General features: G+C 35.8%; 1 protein-coding gene across 3 annotated transcripts in view; it reads right to left on the reverse strand.

Annotated features, from left to right (window-relative positions):
- ARHGAP39 (Rho GTPase activating protein 39) overlaps positions 1-13796 on the reverse strand; it is a 316607-nt gene that overhangs the window by 128433 nt on the left and 174378 nt on the right. The gene's annotated exons all lie outside the window — the stretch shown is intronic.

Consider the following 13796-nt stretch of genomic DNA (forward strand, 5'->3'; position numbering starts at 1 on the left):
AGACAAAATAAAATTATATTTACCTTCTTAAAATATTCTTTATTTTGTGGTTAGATTTAACTAGTTTTACAATAAAACTTTTTGATACAACTTCACAGCAAACACTGACATTTAATAGACTCTGTTATTGCAAGGAAAAGAGTAGATATGAGAGTGACAAAGGCAATATGGGTGGTGCAAAATTCTGGACTGACCATAGATTTTTCCTCTCCAAGTTAAATATTCACATTCAATAAAAGCAGACACCCCAAGGAAAGTCAACTACCAGAAGACTTAATGTCAACAGATTAGAGTGCTTCCCTAAGTGGAAACAGTTAGTTACTAACTTGGAGGGAAACTTGAGCCAACACATAGTTGGCAACAGTGGGGCAGAAAAGGAGTGTATAGCTTTCAGAGATGTGGTGTACAAGATCACATTTATTCATTTGGACCAGAAAACTCACAATCATTAAGGCTGGTTTTGATGAAAATGATGCAGAAATTCAGAAGCTGATAAATGAAAAATGAGAAATCATAGGGTTTACCAATAAGATAGTTCATCTATTCCATCAAAACTGAAGTGCAAGCAAAGCTTAAAGAGATGTATGTTTCTTGGCTCAATAAGAAGGCATGTGAAATTCAGTTTTATGCTGACTGTAATAATCCAAAGCACTTTTATGATGCTCTGAAGGCTATTTATGGGCTAAAGACCAGATAGAGCCAAGTTGATTAGTAATAAGGACATGATCCTAGAGAGATGAGCTGAATGCTTCCATGGTGTCTAATTAAGTTAGAGACATCTATCAATGCTGAAACCATTGACCATATATCTCAGGTAGAAGTCAGCTCCTCTCTAGCTGAATTTCCAACTGAAGAAAACGTTTTGAATGACATTAGGGTTCTTTCATGTGGCAAAACGTCCAGTCCTGATCCTACTCCAGCTGAGATTTACAAGGCAGGGAATCCAGTGCTCATACAAAACCTGAATAAAACCTTTCAGGAGGAGATTATTCCCCAGTAGAATTTAAGGATGCCTCTAGTCTACATATATCAGGAAAAGATATATAAATATAGATTGTCCTGTGACAATTAGAGGAATGAATGTCTCTCTTAGTCAGTGATGGCAAGATTTCTTTTTTGCCAGAGTTCTCTTTTTAAGTGGATCTTTCACCTGGAAGATGGTAATCTCTCAAGATGGTGTCTCTGTCTCTGTCTCTCCCTTTTTACCAGTGTTTTGATCTATGTTCCCTTCCATCAGTCCATCCCTTTTTATGGCAGTCTCTTCTTGCAATTCCCTATAAGTTTAGATAGATTTCGATACCCAATTAAATGTGTATACTATTCCCTCTTTGAGCCAATTTCTTCTTCCAGTGCAATCTTTTTTCTCATCCCACATTTTAAAAAAATATTTCATCCTGTCAAAGTGAATTTGTACCCATACCCTCTATGTGCATACCTTTTATGTACCATAACAGTGATATAATTCTTAAGAATTACAAGTATAATTTTTCCATGTGAGGATCCAAAGATCACTGAATAACTTGTTTTCTTTTCCCTGCTTCTCTTGAGTCTTATATTTGAAAACCAAAATTTATGTTTAGATGTAGTTTTTTCATCAGGAGTGTTTGAAAATTCTCTATTTCATTAGATGTCTATTTTTGCCTGTGAATTATGCTCAGCTGTGGCAAGTAGGTGATTCTTGGTTGTAATCCTATCTCTTTTGCTTTCTGGAATATTATATTCCTTTTTTTTCCCACACTTTTTTAAAAATTTATTTTTATTAATTTTATAATTATAACATTTTTTGACAGTACATATGCATAGGTAATTTTTTACAACATTATCCCTTGTACTCCCTTCTGTTCTGAATTTTTCCTCTCCTTCCCTCCACTCCCTCCCCTAGATGGCAGGCATTCCCATACATATTAAATATGTTATAGTATATCCTAGGTACAATATATTTGTGCAGGACCGAATTTTGTTGTTGTTGCAAAGGAAGAATTGGATTCGGAAGGTAAGAATAACCTGAGGAAAAAACCAAAAAATGCTAACAGTTTACACTCATTTCCCAGTGTTCCTTCTCTGGGTGTAGCTGATTCTGTCCATCATTGATCAATTGGAATTGGATTAGCTCTTCTCTATGTTGAAGATATCCACTTCCATCAGAATACATCCTCACAGTTGAAGCGTATAATGATCTCCTAGTTCTACTCATTTCACTCAGTATCAGTTAATGTAAGTCTCTCCAAGCCTCTCTGTATTCATCCTGTTGGTCATTTCTTACAGAACAATAATATTCCATAACATTCATTTATCATAATTGACCCAACCATTCTCCAATTGATGGGCATCCATTCATTTTCCAGTTTCTAGCCACTACAAAAAGGGCTGCCACAAACATTTTGGCACATACAGGTCCCTTTCCCTTCTTTAGTATTTCCTTGGGATATAAGCCCAGTAGTAGCACTACTGGATTAAAGTGTATGCACAGTTTGATAACTTTTTGGGCATAATGGAATATTATATTCCAAATCTTCTGATTCTTTAATGTAGAAGCTGCCGCATCATGTGTAATTCTGTGGCTCCCCAATATTTGACTTTTTTCCTGGCTGTAGGAAGTTCTGGAATTTGGCTATACTATTCCTGGGAGTTTTCATTTTGGGATCTCTTTCAGGAGGTGAATGGATTCAATCTATTCTTCTCTCTGGTTCAAGGATATCAGGGCAGTTCTCTTTTAATGATTTTTTAATATGTAACATCTACAATGGGGGGAGGGTAGAAGTGGGTGTCATGGCTACCAGGTAATGCAATAATTCTTAAATTATCTCTCCTGGATGTACTTTCCAGTGAGATATTTCATATTCTTTTTTCTTTTCCTTTCTTCCTTTCTCTCTCTTTCTTTTTGATTTTCAAAATTTTATTTGACTTTTGAACTCATAGAATCATTAGCTTCCACTTGTTTAATTATAATTTTCAGGAGATATTTTCCTCAGTTAGTTTTTTATTTCCTTTTCCATTTGGCCAATCCTACTTCCCCCTCCCCCCAGGCAATTGGGGTTAAGTGACTTGTCCAGGGTCACACAACTAAGAAGTGTTAAGTGTCTGAGACCAGATTTGAACTCAGGTTCTCCTGACTTCAGGGGTGGTGCTCTATCCATTGTGCCACCTAGTTTCCCCCGCCCCCCATCCTACTTTTTAAGGGTTTTTTTCCTTCAGTAAATTTTTGTACATCTTTTCCATCTTTTTTTGGATGGTGCTTTATCAAGCTATTGACTTTTTTTTCATGATTCTCTTCCATCATTCTCATTTCTTTCCCCATTTTTCTTCTACCTTTCTTTTTTGATCTTATAAGTCTTTTTTGAGTTCTCCAAGAAGCACTTTATTTGAGGCTGTGCATATAAGTATTTTGACAATGTTCTCTTCTTAGTCTGTATTTTGATTTTCTTTTTCACCACAATAACTTTCTATGGTCATGTTTTTTTTTTTTGTTGTTGTTATGTTTTCTTATTTTTCCAGCCCATTTTAAAGTTAAGCTCTGCTCCTGGGCCTGGTGGTATGTTGGGCTGCAGGAGGTCTGGCAGCTCATCCAGTGTGGCACTGGGACCCGAGGGAAGAGGGAAGGAGGGGATAAACAATGCTAAATTGGTTGCTTGCCTGCAACTGCACCCACAAGGTGTGGGTCTTTGGTCATTTACTTTCATTTAGGTCAAAACCTCCCACTGGCTTTATGGAACACTGCCTGCCCTAGACTGTGCTCCCCCTTTACCAACTGGTACAGACCTTTCCTTGTTGATCTTCAGCTTTGTCTTGGGCTCAAAAACTTTTACTCAGTTTTTTTCTTGTTCTAGAATTCATTTTGAGTCCCTATTTTATAGTTGTTTGGAAGTAAATTTAGAAGAGTTCAGGCAATTCCTGCTTGTTCTGCCATTTTGGCTCCCACAAGTCTCCAGAAAGGATATTTGGAGATAATCAACAGGGAGAGGAAGGAAGGAAAGGAAAAGCTTTCTGGAGAAGGTAGGATTTTTGCTGTGATCTGAAGAAAGTCAAGAGGTAAAGATAAGGAGAAAGAATTTCATGAATGGGAGCCAGCATGTCTAGTAGCCTTTAAGGCATAATTTTGCTTTTACTTTTTTATGATTAGCAATAAATAAGTACAATAAGATTTTCTATTTTAATGCCTTTTAATCAATTATATGACTGAGAAGAGAGGCTCAAAAAGTAACTTATTCAAATAACTGGTAAACATATAGGCTGAATAGTATATTAGGAGGGCAGACTATAACACAACAATATCAATATTAGCATTACTCAGAGAATTTGAGAAACGAAAGAATTTGGTCACTTTATTTCAAGAAAGTGCTAATTTCCCCAAATTGGTGAAAGCAGATTATGTACAAAGAGAAAGAATTCACAGGATATTCATAAGATACCAGGAGAAGTTTTGTTACATTTGGAATAAATACTGGAAGTAGCAAGGCACCCTGGGGGAAAGACTGAAGATAGCATATTACCAGGTAGTTCAAACCACTACAACCATCTTGCCTATCACCTTCCTATTGACCTTGTTGAAAACAGCTTAATCCAAAAACCTTGCAAATAGCAGTGGCCAATCAACCATCAGGCCTGTTTCCACTTCTATATCCACAGCCATCATGGAAGAGAGAAATCATTGTGGATAGGTAAACCATCTTCCTCATTATAATCAGCAATCATTACAACCAATTGCCACCAATTGCAATTGGTATAGCAATCTTAGAGTGGCAGCACCTCTCAGATCACTAGTTCAGCTCTCAGTATAGTGTTCATTGCCATCATGTTGGTTAAGTTATTTTGATGAAGAAGGTGTCAGACATTCATACTATCTAATAACGAACTGCCACAGAAAGGCAAGCAAAATCAGTCTAGCTTAGAGCAGGAAGGCCCACTGAGGGAGAGAAGGAACTATATGCCAGACAAGTCAAATTACTATCATCTTGATTACTCTCTCTTCTTAGATATCTGAAGGAGGCTTCTTAGTACCCAGAACTCAAGAACCCTGGGAATAGTAATACTTCTAACCCATTGCCTTTACCACCATTTTGGGAAACAACTGGAAATGCAGCCTTGCAATTACTTCTGCAGTAGCTACAGCTACTGCTACTGAAGACCAAGAAAAAAAAAAAGACTTCTTGCCATCAAAGCCCTCAGTATTTTCAAATGTTTCAATATGGGATTATTTGTTTTATTTTATTAAGGATAATATTCTATTAGAGAAATAATATTAAAGTAAAACATTAATATCAGAGTAGAACATTTACCATGTTCTTTGTCACTGCATTCTAAGGACCATGGAATGAAACCATCTGAATTGCAGCTGAATTCTTCCAAGTGTTGCATCTACCACGAGAAAATGAACTCTGTGAGAGCAGGGACTGTATTACTTTTCTATTTCTATCTCCAGAATTCAGCAATAGTGAGCACTTAGTAAATGCTTGATTTATTAATTTAATATGATATCATATTCAAGAGAGATCTCTTATTTGACTAGAGTCTTTAAAAGCCTGTTTTCTTTAGGTCACATTTAAAAAGTGAAAGGTTTAATTATCTTTGAGGCCCTTTTCAAACTCTAAATGTGAACATTGGGGGACAAGGATTATGTTTGCCCAAAACTATTCTGCACATAGTGTGCAGCTAACACTGAAGAATCAACGACCGTACAATTTCTACCCAAATTAATGGAACCTCACCACTTTATAGCACTATCTGCTGTACACTTAGATGCAAAGATGTTTTTCTTCCTATGTCTGAGTTATGTGTAAATATTTTTTTAACCTCTAAATTTAATGTTGCATCTTTCCCTCTCAATGACTCTGTGTGTGGATGTATGTGTGTGCAGGAAGGTGATGAGTTCAGGAAGGTATTATGAGTCTAGAATTTAAGGGCCAAAAGTAGGTTAGTAAATACTTTCCAGAAACTGTCATTTCCTAATGGCCTTTGATCCTTTCCCCCAAACTACGACAACTTTGATATTTTCACACTTTTCCTGATGTTTTAATACATTCACAGGATCACAGATATAGAGCTGGAAAGGATTCTGAGAGGTCATCTATCTAGACTGACCTAATTTTACGGGTGAGAAAACTTTCCTATTTTTTTTCCAATTAAAACATACTTTCATTCAGTTTCCACAGTGGTGGTTTCATCAAAAATCCTCATTAAGATTTTCAATTCAAAAGAGTTAGCAATTTTGATACTCATAAATCCAAGTAATAAGATACACAATCATGTCACTAGCACTTTTGACTAAACAAGTCTATGAGAGAAGCACTATCTCATAATAATGCCTGAAATTACCTCTTTCTCAATTAGGGATATACACCTAGGAGAGATGGTAAAAGATCAAGTAGTGCTGCAATTGGAGTCCTACCTCTGACATTCAGTAGTTATGTGATGGTGGCCAAAACACTTACCTTTTTCAGCCTCTATTTCCTCACCTAGAAAGGGGCATAAATAATCACATTTCCCTCGTGGGGTTACTGTGAAGTCAAATGAATTACAGGAAAAATGCTTCAGTAAATTTGCATATAAACACCAGTGGTGGTAGTGGTGGTAGTGGTGATGACAATGATAGGAAAAGATTTACTCACATCCACTCAGTACCTGTCTCCATTTTACATGTACCATCTCCCTTAGAGCAATAGGAAGATACTTAATCTTTGTTAAAGTAATATCTGACTGAATACTTAGCTAAGAAATGCTAGTATTACCTCAGTGATCTCATCATTTTCCCTAACAAAATGAGGCTTGAAAATTCCTATCTCTAAAGAATGGCTTTTAATGTACTCTTTGCACAATCAGTGAGTTGGTGAGGTGATTTCTAATTCTGACATTTTAGGCTCTAGATTCTGACACAGTTGCTTTAGAACATAGCATCATAAGCATTTGACTCAGGCCATGGACAAAAACCTAGGTCTGAATACTCTTCTCAGAGGGACAATTGGCTTTTTCTCTTTGAAATGCATAAAGTCAAATCCTTTGGCAAAATCAAAAAATGGTTATAGAGCTGGTGGTAAATTTCTCTCAGGAAGCTATGCTGCTCCACTGAGTAAATGATCCTGCTCCATATGCTGCCACTAACTCTGGACTATGTTTGATTAGATTAGCAAGCAATATGGAGTCTGTCCAAAAAAGTATAAGGAAAAAGAGGGACATACCCAGATCCAGCATTACTACTAAATATGCTTCACTGTTCAAATCACTGTATATCATCTTCTCCCCATTTCACTAGGCCCATCTAAAAGTACCATATTCTTCCAGGTCATAAGTTTTATTATTCCTAGGAGATAGTAGATAGTGCAAGATATAAAGTGAGCTGAGCCCAGAGTCAAGATGACCTGAGTTCAAATCCCCCCCCCCTGAGGCTGGGGTTAAGTGACTTGCCCAGGGTCACACAGCTAGGAAATGTTAAGTGTCTGAGATCATATTTGAACTTGGGTCCTCCTGAATTAAGGGCTGGTGCTCTGTCCCCTGACCTGAGTTCAAATTTGACCTCAGATACTTACTAGAAGTATGACTCTGAGCAAGTCACTTAATCTTTGTCTGCCTCAGTTTCCTCATCTATAAATTGGGAATAATAATAGCACCTATAGTGTGAAGATATAAAAATCAAATAATATTTATTTGTGCTTGGCACATAGTAAGCACTTAATAAATCCTTGTTTCCTTCCTTACTAGATCTAGTATCCTATGAGAACACAAACATCACTTTCAGTGTTGTGTCCTATGACTACTGCTTTTGTCATCCAGAATCCAAACATTAAGTATGAGATTTCATACTAGAGAACTATCTACAAAGTACTGAATTTTACTGGCTTCAAATAACTCAAGAAAAGTATTTACCAAATTAATTTATCAGTCATCTGAAAGTTCAGTATCCAAAAATAGAGACACCCAATTTATGTCTGCTAAAAAGCAGGCTCTAACCCTGCTAGTAAATGCCATGAAGCTGGGTGCTGAGATTTTAAGGGATGATTCTGAACCTTCTAATCACTTAATTTTATCAGTAGACCTTATTCTATCCACAGACACTCTGTCTTGACTCATTTCCCAATGATCAGCACATTCCCATCTCTTCTCATTCTTTCCATCCCAGTGATGCCAAGGTGGAGAATTTTTGCATGCCAATGAACAAATCATACGCCTTCACAACAGCTTGCTTTCATGTTCCCATCAACTTCAAATCTATTTGATCGATGCTTACTCTAGACTTTATTCCTCTTCCCACTGTGCCCTTTGGAAGTCTAGATCTGTAATAAATGAACTTCCTCTCATTTTAAACCTCTTCCACTTATGTCTTCTCCAAAGAAAATCAAACCACATTTCTGAGTTTCCCAGCTCTAGCAGATGAACTTTTTCTTTATCTTTCCTGGAACCAGGACTCCAAGCTACTACCCTATCCTTAGCATGCTACCTACTGATATCACCCACTGCCATCACATATCCCTTACCCCCAAATCTGAATGACAGTCCTGATCTTCAGGGTCTGATACATGAAGTTTCACTTATCATGACCAATACCAAATCTCCAAGCTACATCCTGAATATCTCTATACCATAACATACCTATAACACCCTATTTTGCCAGCTTCCTTTTAGATACTATTATCTTTCCCTGATAGATGTTAGCTCTTTGAGGGCAAGAGAAGTTTTATTTGATTGTATTTGTATCCTTATCTTAACTCAGTGCTTGGTATAAGTGCTTAATAAATGTACTGTCTCTCTCTACCTCCATCATGCTTTGCATTATTGCACTTCTCAGATAATATGGGGTGTTGTGTGAGTTCTGACTGGTCTACCAACTGGCTGTTTCTTCATTTTTCTCCCTCTTCTCATACCTCCCTATTCCTTGAGAAACAATATTGAAGAATACTGTATAAACTTGGTTGATGAAGCAGAAGCAGGGTTTGAGAGGATTGATTCTGTAGGTAAAAATGCTATGAAATAGTATTGTATGCCACAAAGAAATATTTTATTAAAGGAAGAGTCAACTGATGTAGCAAACTTCGTTGTTGTCTATATTAAGAAATTGTCACAGCTACCCCAAGCTTCAGCAATCACCACACTGATCAACATTGAGGCAAGAACCTTTCCTAGTAAGAAGATTAGGACTTGTTGAAGGCTTAGATTATGATTAGCATTTTATTTTATTTTTTTTTAATTTTTAGTAATAAGGTATTTAAGGGACAGCTAGATGGTGCAGTGCATAGAGCACCAGTCCTGAAGTCAGGAGGACCTGAGTTCAAATTTGACCTCAGACACTTAACACTTGCTACCTGTGTGACATTGGGCAAATCACTTAATCCCAACTGCCTTAGGCTAAAAAAAAAAGTATTTAAGAAAGTTTTTTTTTTAAACAATTACTACTTTTTCATCCAATATTTTATTTTTTCAATTATAATATAAAGATAGTTTTAAACAATTATTTTGTAAGGCTGAGTTTTACAATTATAAAACACTTCTTACATAAATAAAATCAGATCTAAATAATTGGAAAAATATAAACTGTTCATGGGCTAGGCCAAGCTAATATAATAAAAATAACAATTCTGCCTAAATTGGTCTACTTGTTCAGTGTCACACCAATCAAACTGTTTTTTTTTTTAATTTTTTATTTTATTTTATAATTATAACATTTTTTTGACAGTACATATGCATGGGTAATTTTTTACAACATTATCCCTTGCACTTACTTCTATTCAGATTTTTTCCCTTCCTCCCCCAACCCCCTCCCCCAGATGGCAAGCAGTCTTATATATGTTAAATATATTACAGTATAATTTAGATACAATATATGTGTGTAGAACCGAATTTTTTGTTGCACAGGAAGAATTGGATTCAGAAGGTAAAAATAACAGTTTACATTCATTTCCCAGTGCAATCAAACTGTTAAAAAATTATTTTATAGAACTAGAAAAAAAATAAAATTCATCTAGAAAAACAAAAGGTAAAAAATATCAAAGGAATTAATGAAAAAAAAATACAAAAGATGGTAGCTTAGCTAAACATTCTTCAGTCATCAAAAATGTTTGGTCCTGGCTAAGAAATTGAGTGATGGATCAGTAGAATAGATGAGATACACACGACACAGTAATTAAGGCCTACAGCAATCTAGTATTTGATAAGCCCCCAAACTACAGCTTCTGGAATAAGAACTCATTATTTGAAACTAGGAAAACTGGAAAATAATAAGTCAGCAACTCAATGTAGACCTATATCTCACACTGCATACCAATATAAAGTCAAAATGGATATATGATTTGGGCATAAAGGATGATATCCTAAACAAATTAGGAGAACAAGGGATAATTTACCTATTAAATCTTTGGAGAAGAGAAGAATTTATAACCAAAAAATAACTAGTAAACATGAAAGGCAAAATGGACAACTTTGATTATATTAAATTAAAAAAGGTTTGTACAAACAAAATCAACAGAAATAAGATTAAATGAGAAGTATAAAGTTGGGGAAAAAATCTTTACAGTCAGTATTTCTGATAAAAGTCTCTTTTCTAAAATATATAAAGAACTATGTCAAATTTATAATACAAATCATTCCCTAACTGATAAATGATCAAAAGATATGAACAATTTTCAGATGTCAAAATTAAAGCCATTTATAATTATATGAAAAAACATTCTAAATCATTATTGATTAGAGAAATGCAAATTAAAACCACTCTGATGTACCACCTCACACTCTCAGATGGCTAAAATGACAGGAAAAGATAATGATAAATGTTGGAGGGGATGTGGGAAAACTGGGATACTAATGCACTGTTGATGGAGTTGTGAAATGATCCAACCATTCTGGTGAGAAATCTGGAACTATGCCCAAAGGACTATTAAACGGTGCGTGCCCTTTGACACAGTAGTGCCATTAGTGAGTCTGTATCCCAAGGAAATTATAAAAAAGAAAATGACCCACATCTGCAAAAATGTTTATAGCAGCTCTTTTTGTGGTAGCAAAGAACTGGAAAAGGAATAGATGTCCATCATCTGGAGAATGGCTGAATAAGCTGTGCTAGATGAAGATAATATAATATTATTCAATATCAATATCACTAAGGTCCAAGTTATGCCAGAACTAACTGCTTTTCCCCTCATGGTCATTTGACATTTCAAATGTGGTAGTAAAGCCACAAAAGTCTTTCCTCTCCCCTAACCTCTTTTTGCTACTCCTAAACTATTCCTCTGCCTCTTAGACTTAGCTACTTCTTCGTCCTGCCTAAATTCATCCCCCAATATAGATGTTGATGGCTATTATAAATCTCAGGTTATTCACTTTCCTTTCTAAATAAGTTCAGTGCTTAGCTTATAGTCAAGTTCTCCATTACTAATGCTTGCTCTCAATATTAGGAGACTGAAATATACATATCTGTGTTCTCTCAAATATTCAAACTAGCCATTTTCTCTAAAAGCTCAACTTCTCAAGACCTATCACTTCATATAAAAGTATAGCTAAGTGGCTTATAGAATAGAGTACTGGATTTGAAATTAGGAAGACCTGATTACAAATCCCACCTTATATAATTACTTAGCAATGTGAGTCACTTAACCACTCTCAGCTTCAGTTTCCTCTTCTGTAAAGTAGGGGTGTAAACAGCATCTATGTAACACAAGATATTGTGAGGATCAAATGGAATAATGTATAAAGTTCTATGTATATGATAGCTATTTTTATCAGCTATTATGTTGCAATCACCTTTCAGCACTCCACTCCCATGTTCAAGAACTCCAAAATCCTTAATCTGATTATAATTATTTATTATTCTATCTGTCCAAATGCCTTATTTTTTTCTAAACATGGTCTTCCTTTTTATAGTGACCTCTAATCCTTTCCTAATCACCTCTCCCTTTCCCAATCTCAACCACTGGATAAACTGAGAAAACTATACTTTTGAATCTCTCAGCCTCTTGTCTTCTTTGAGTTTATGTCTTGCCAAACACCAATCCTGGATTATTCCCATGATCCAGCCTCTTTTGCACCTTTGCATGTATTGTTGAAGGGAGTTGGAATTAATCCCAGAACCTTGCTGATGCACCTAGTCATTCTAATTTCAAACTGACGCCCACTGAGGAAAGCAATCATATTCATTCATCATCCATTCTTTCTCAATCACCAAAGTGGCTTTTCCAAACAAGCCATAAGTCTTCCATCACACCATCTCAATTCCTTATGCAATCCAATGGTTCCTTATAAGACCCAAGATCAAAGATAAAATTCTTTATTTGGCTTTTAAAGCCTTTTACAATATGCCCCCCCCTCCTACCTTTCTAGTCTTCTTACACCTGACTCCTCTTACCTGTATTTTTTAATCTAATGCCACTAGTCCTTCTGTAATTCCTTGAAAAGGACACTTCATCTCTCGACTCCATGCAATTTCACTGACTATTCCCCTCATATCTGGAACACTTTCTCCTTACACCTTCCTTTGTTATTGTTGAGTCATTTGAGTCATGTCTGATTCTTTGTTAATCATACCTAGGATTTTCTTGACAAAGATATTGGAGCAATTTGCATTTCCTTTTCCAAATCATTTTACAGATAAGGAAAGTGAGACAAATAAGGATAGGTGACTAGTTCAGGGTCACACAGCTAATGTGTGTCTGAAGTCAGATTTGAACTCTGGAAGATGAGTCTCAGTACCTAACTGCCCTCTTCCTTCAAATTCCACCTAAACTTCAAAGCTAAACTTCAAACTTACACAAGAAGCCCAAACTCCCCTAATGTCAACACTTTCACTCCAATGATCATCTCTAATTTTTTTAATCTATCTCGTGTGTGTACACAGTTCTTTGCATATACTACCCTAAACCCCAAGAGACTGTGAGCTTCCTGAAAACAGAAACTATAGTGTTCAATAAATGCTGCTGTGTTGGCTGTGTGCCTTTACTTTGGCTGTCCCCCATGCCTCAAAAGCTTTTCTTCCTCACTCATTTCTAGCTTCTTTCAAAACTCAGCTCAAAATCCCATCTACTGCATAAAATCTTTTACGTAAGAGCCCTTTCCCCTGAGATAACTTTCTAGCTAATTTGTGTATTGACATGTTGTCTTCTCCAATAGAATGTGAATTCTGTCAAGGCAGACTTTTACTACCTTTAAAAACTTTTTTTTTTTTCAAGGGGGGGGTATCCCTACCACTTAGTACAGAGTTTGACACATAGTAAGCATTTAATATGAAGGAAAGATTGATCCTTTTTCAAGGCACTTGAGACTGTTGACTAAAGTGGGGATGGGAGAAACAAGTAATCAGCATCTGTTCTTGATGTAGCAGAGTAGTGACACTAAGTATTGTATATAGTATCATAAACTTAAATGAGAGGGGGAAAAATATGTTTTTAAAACATTAACAGAATTCTTTTCAGACCAAAGTATCAGAAACATTGGCTCTCTGTGAGGAGACAGTCCAGGTTAGAGGACCAGACTCTTCTTCACTTACCTATCAGTTTCCAAACCAAATAATATTTTAGTATTTACTCTATTTAAGAACTCTGTGAAGAACATAGAGAAGTATCAGTGATATTTTCTACCTTCTAAGAACTTGCAATTTTATTGAGAAGGACAAATACATACGATAAAAACAGCGTAGACATCAGAACAAAGTAGTGCTGGAAAAAAATCTCACTCCTTTTCCTTCCCCAACCCATTCTTCATACTTCTGCCAGAATACTTTCTTACATATAAGTCTAGTTATATCAGTTTTCTACTTTAAATTTAAAATCTTTTTTAATATTAAAATTTTTAAAAATTATAAGTCAGGAGAAAAATTAGGGCTGGAT

The sequence above is a fragment of the Sminthopsis crassicaudata genome, chromosome 1 (genome assembly GCF_048593235.1).
Source record: "Sminthopsis crassicaudata isolate SCR6 chromosome 1, ASM4859323v1, whole genome shotgun sequence".
NCBI classification, from domain to species: domain Eukaryota; kingdom Metazoa; phylum Chordata; class Mammalia; order Dasyuromorphia; family Dasyuridae; genus Sminthopsis; species Sminthopsis crassicaudata.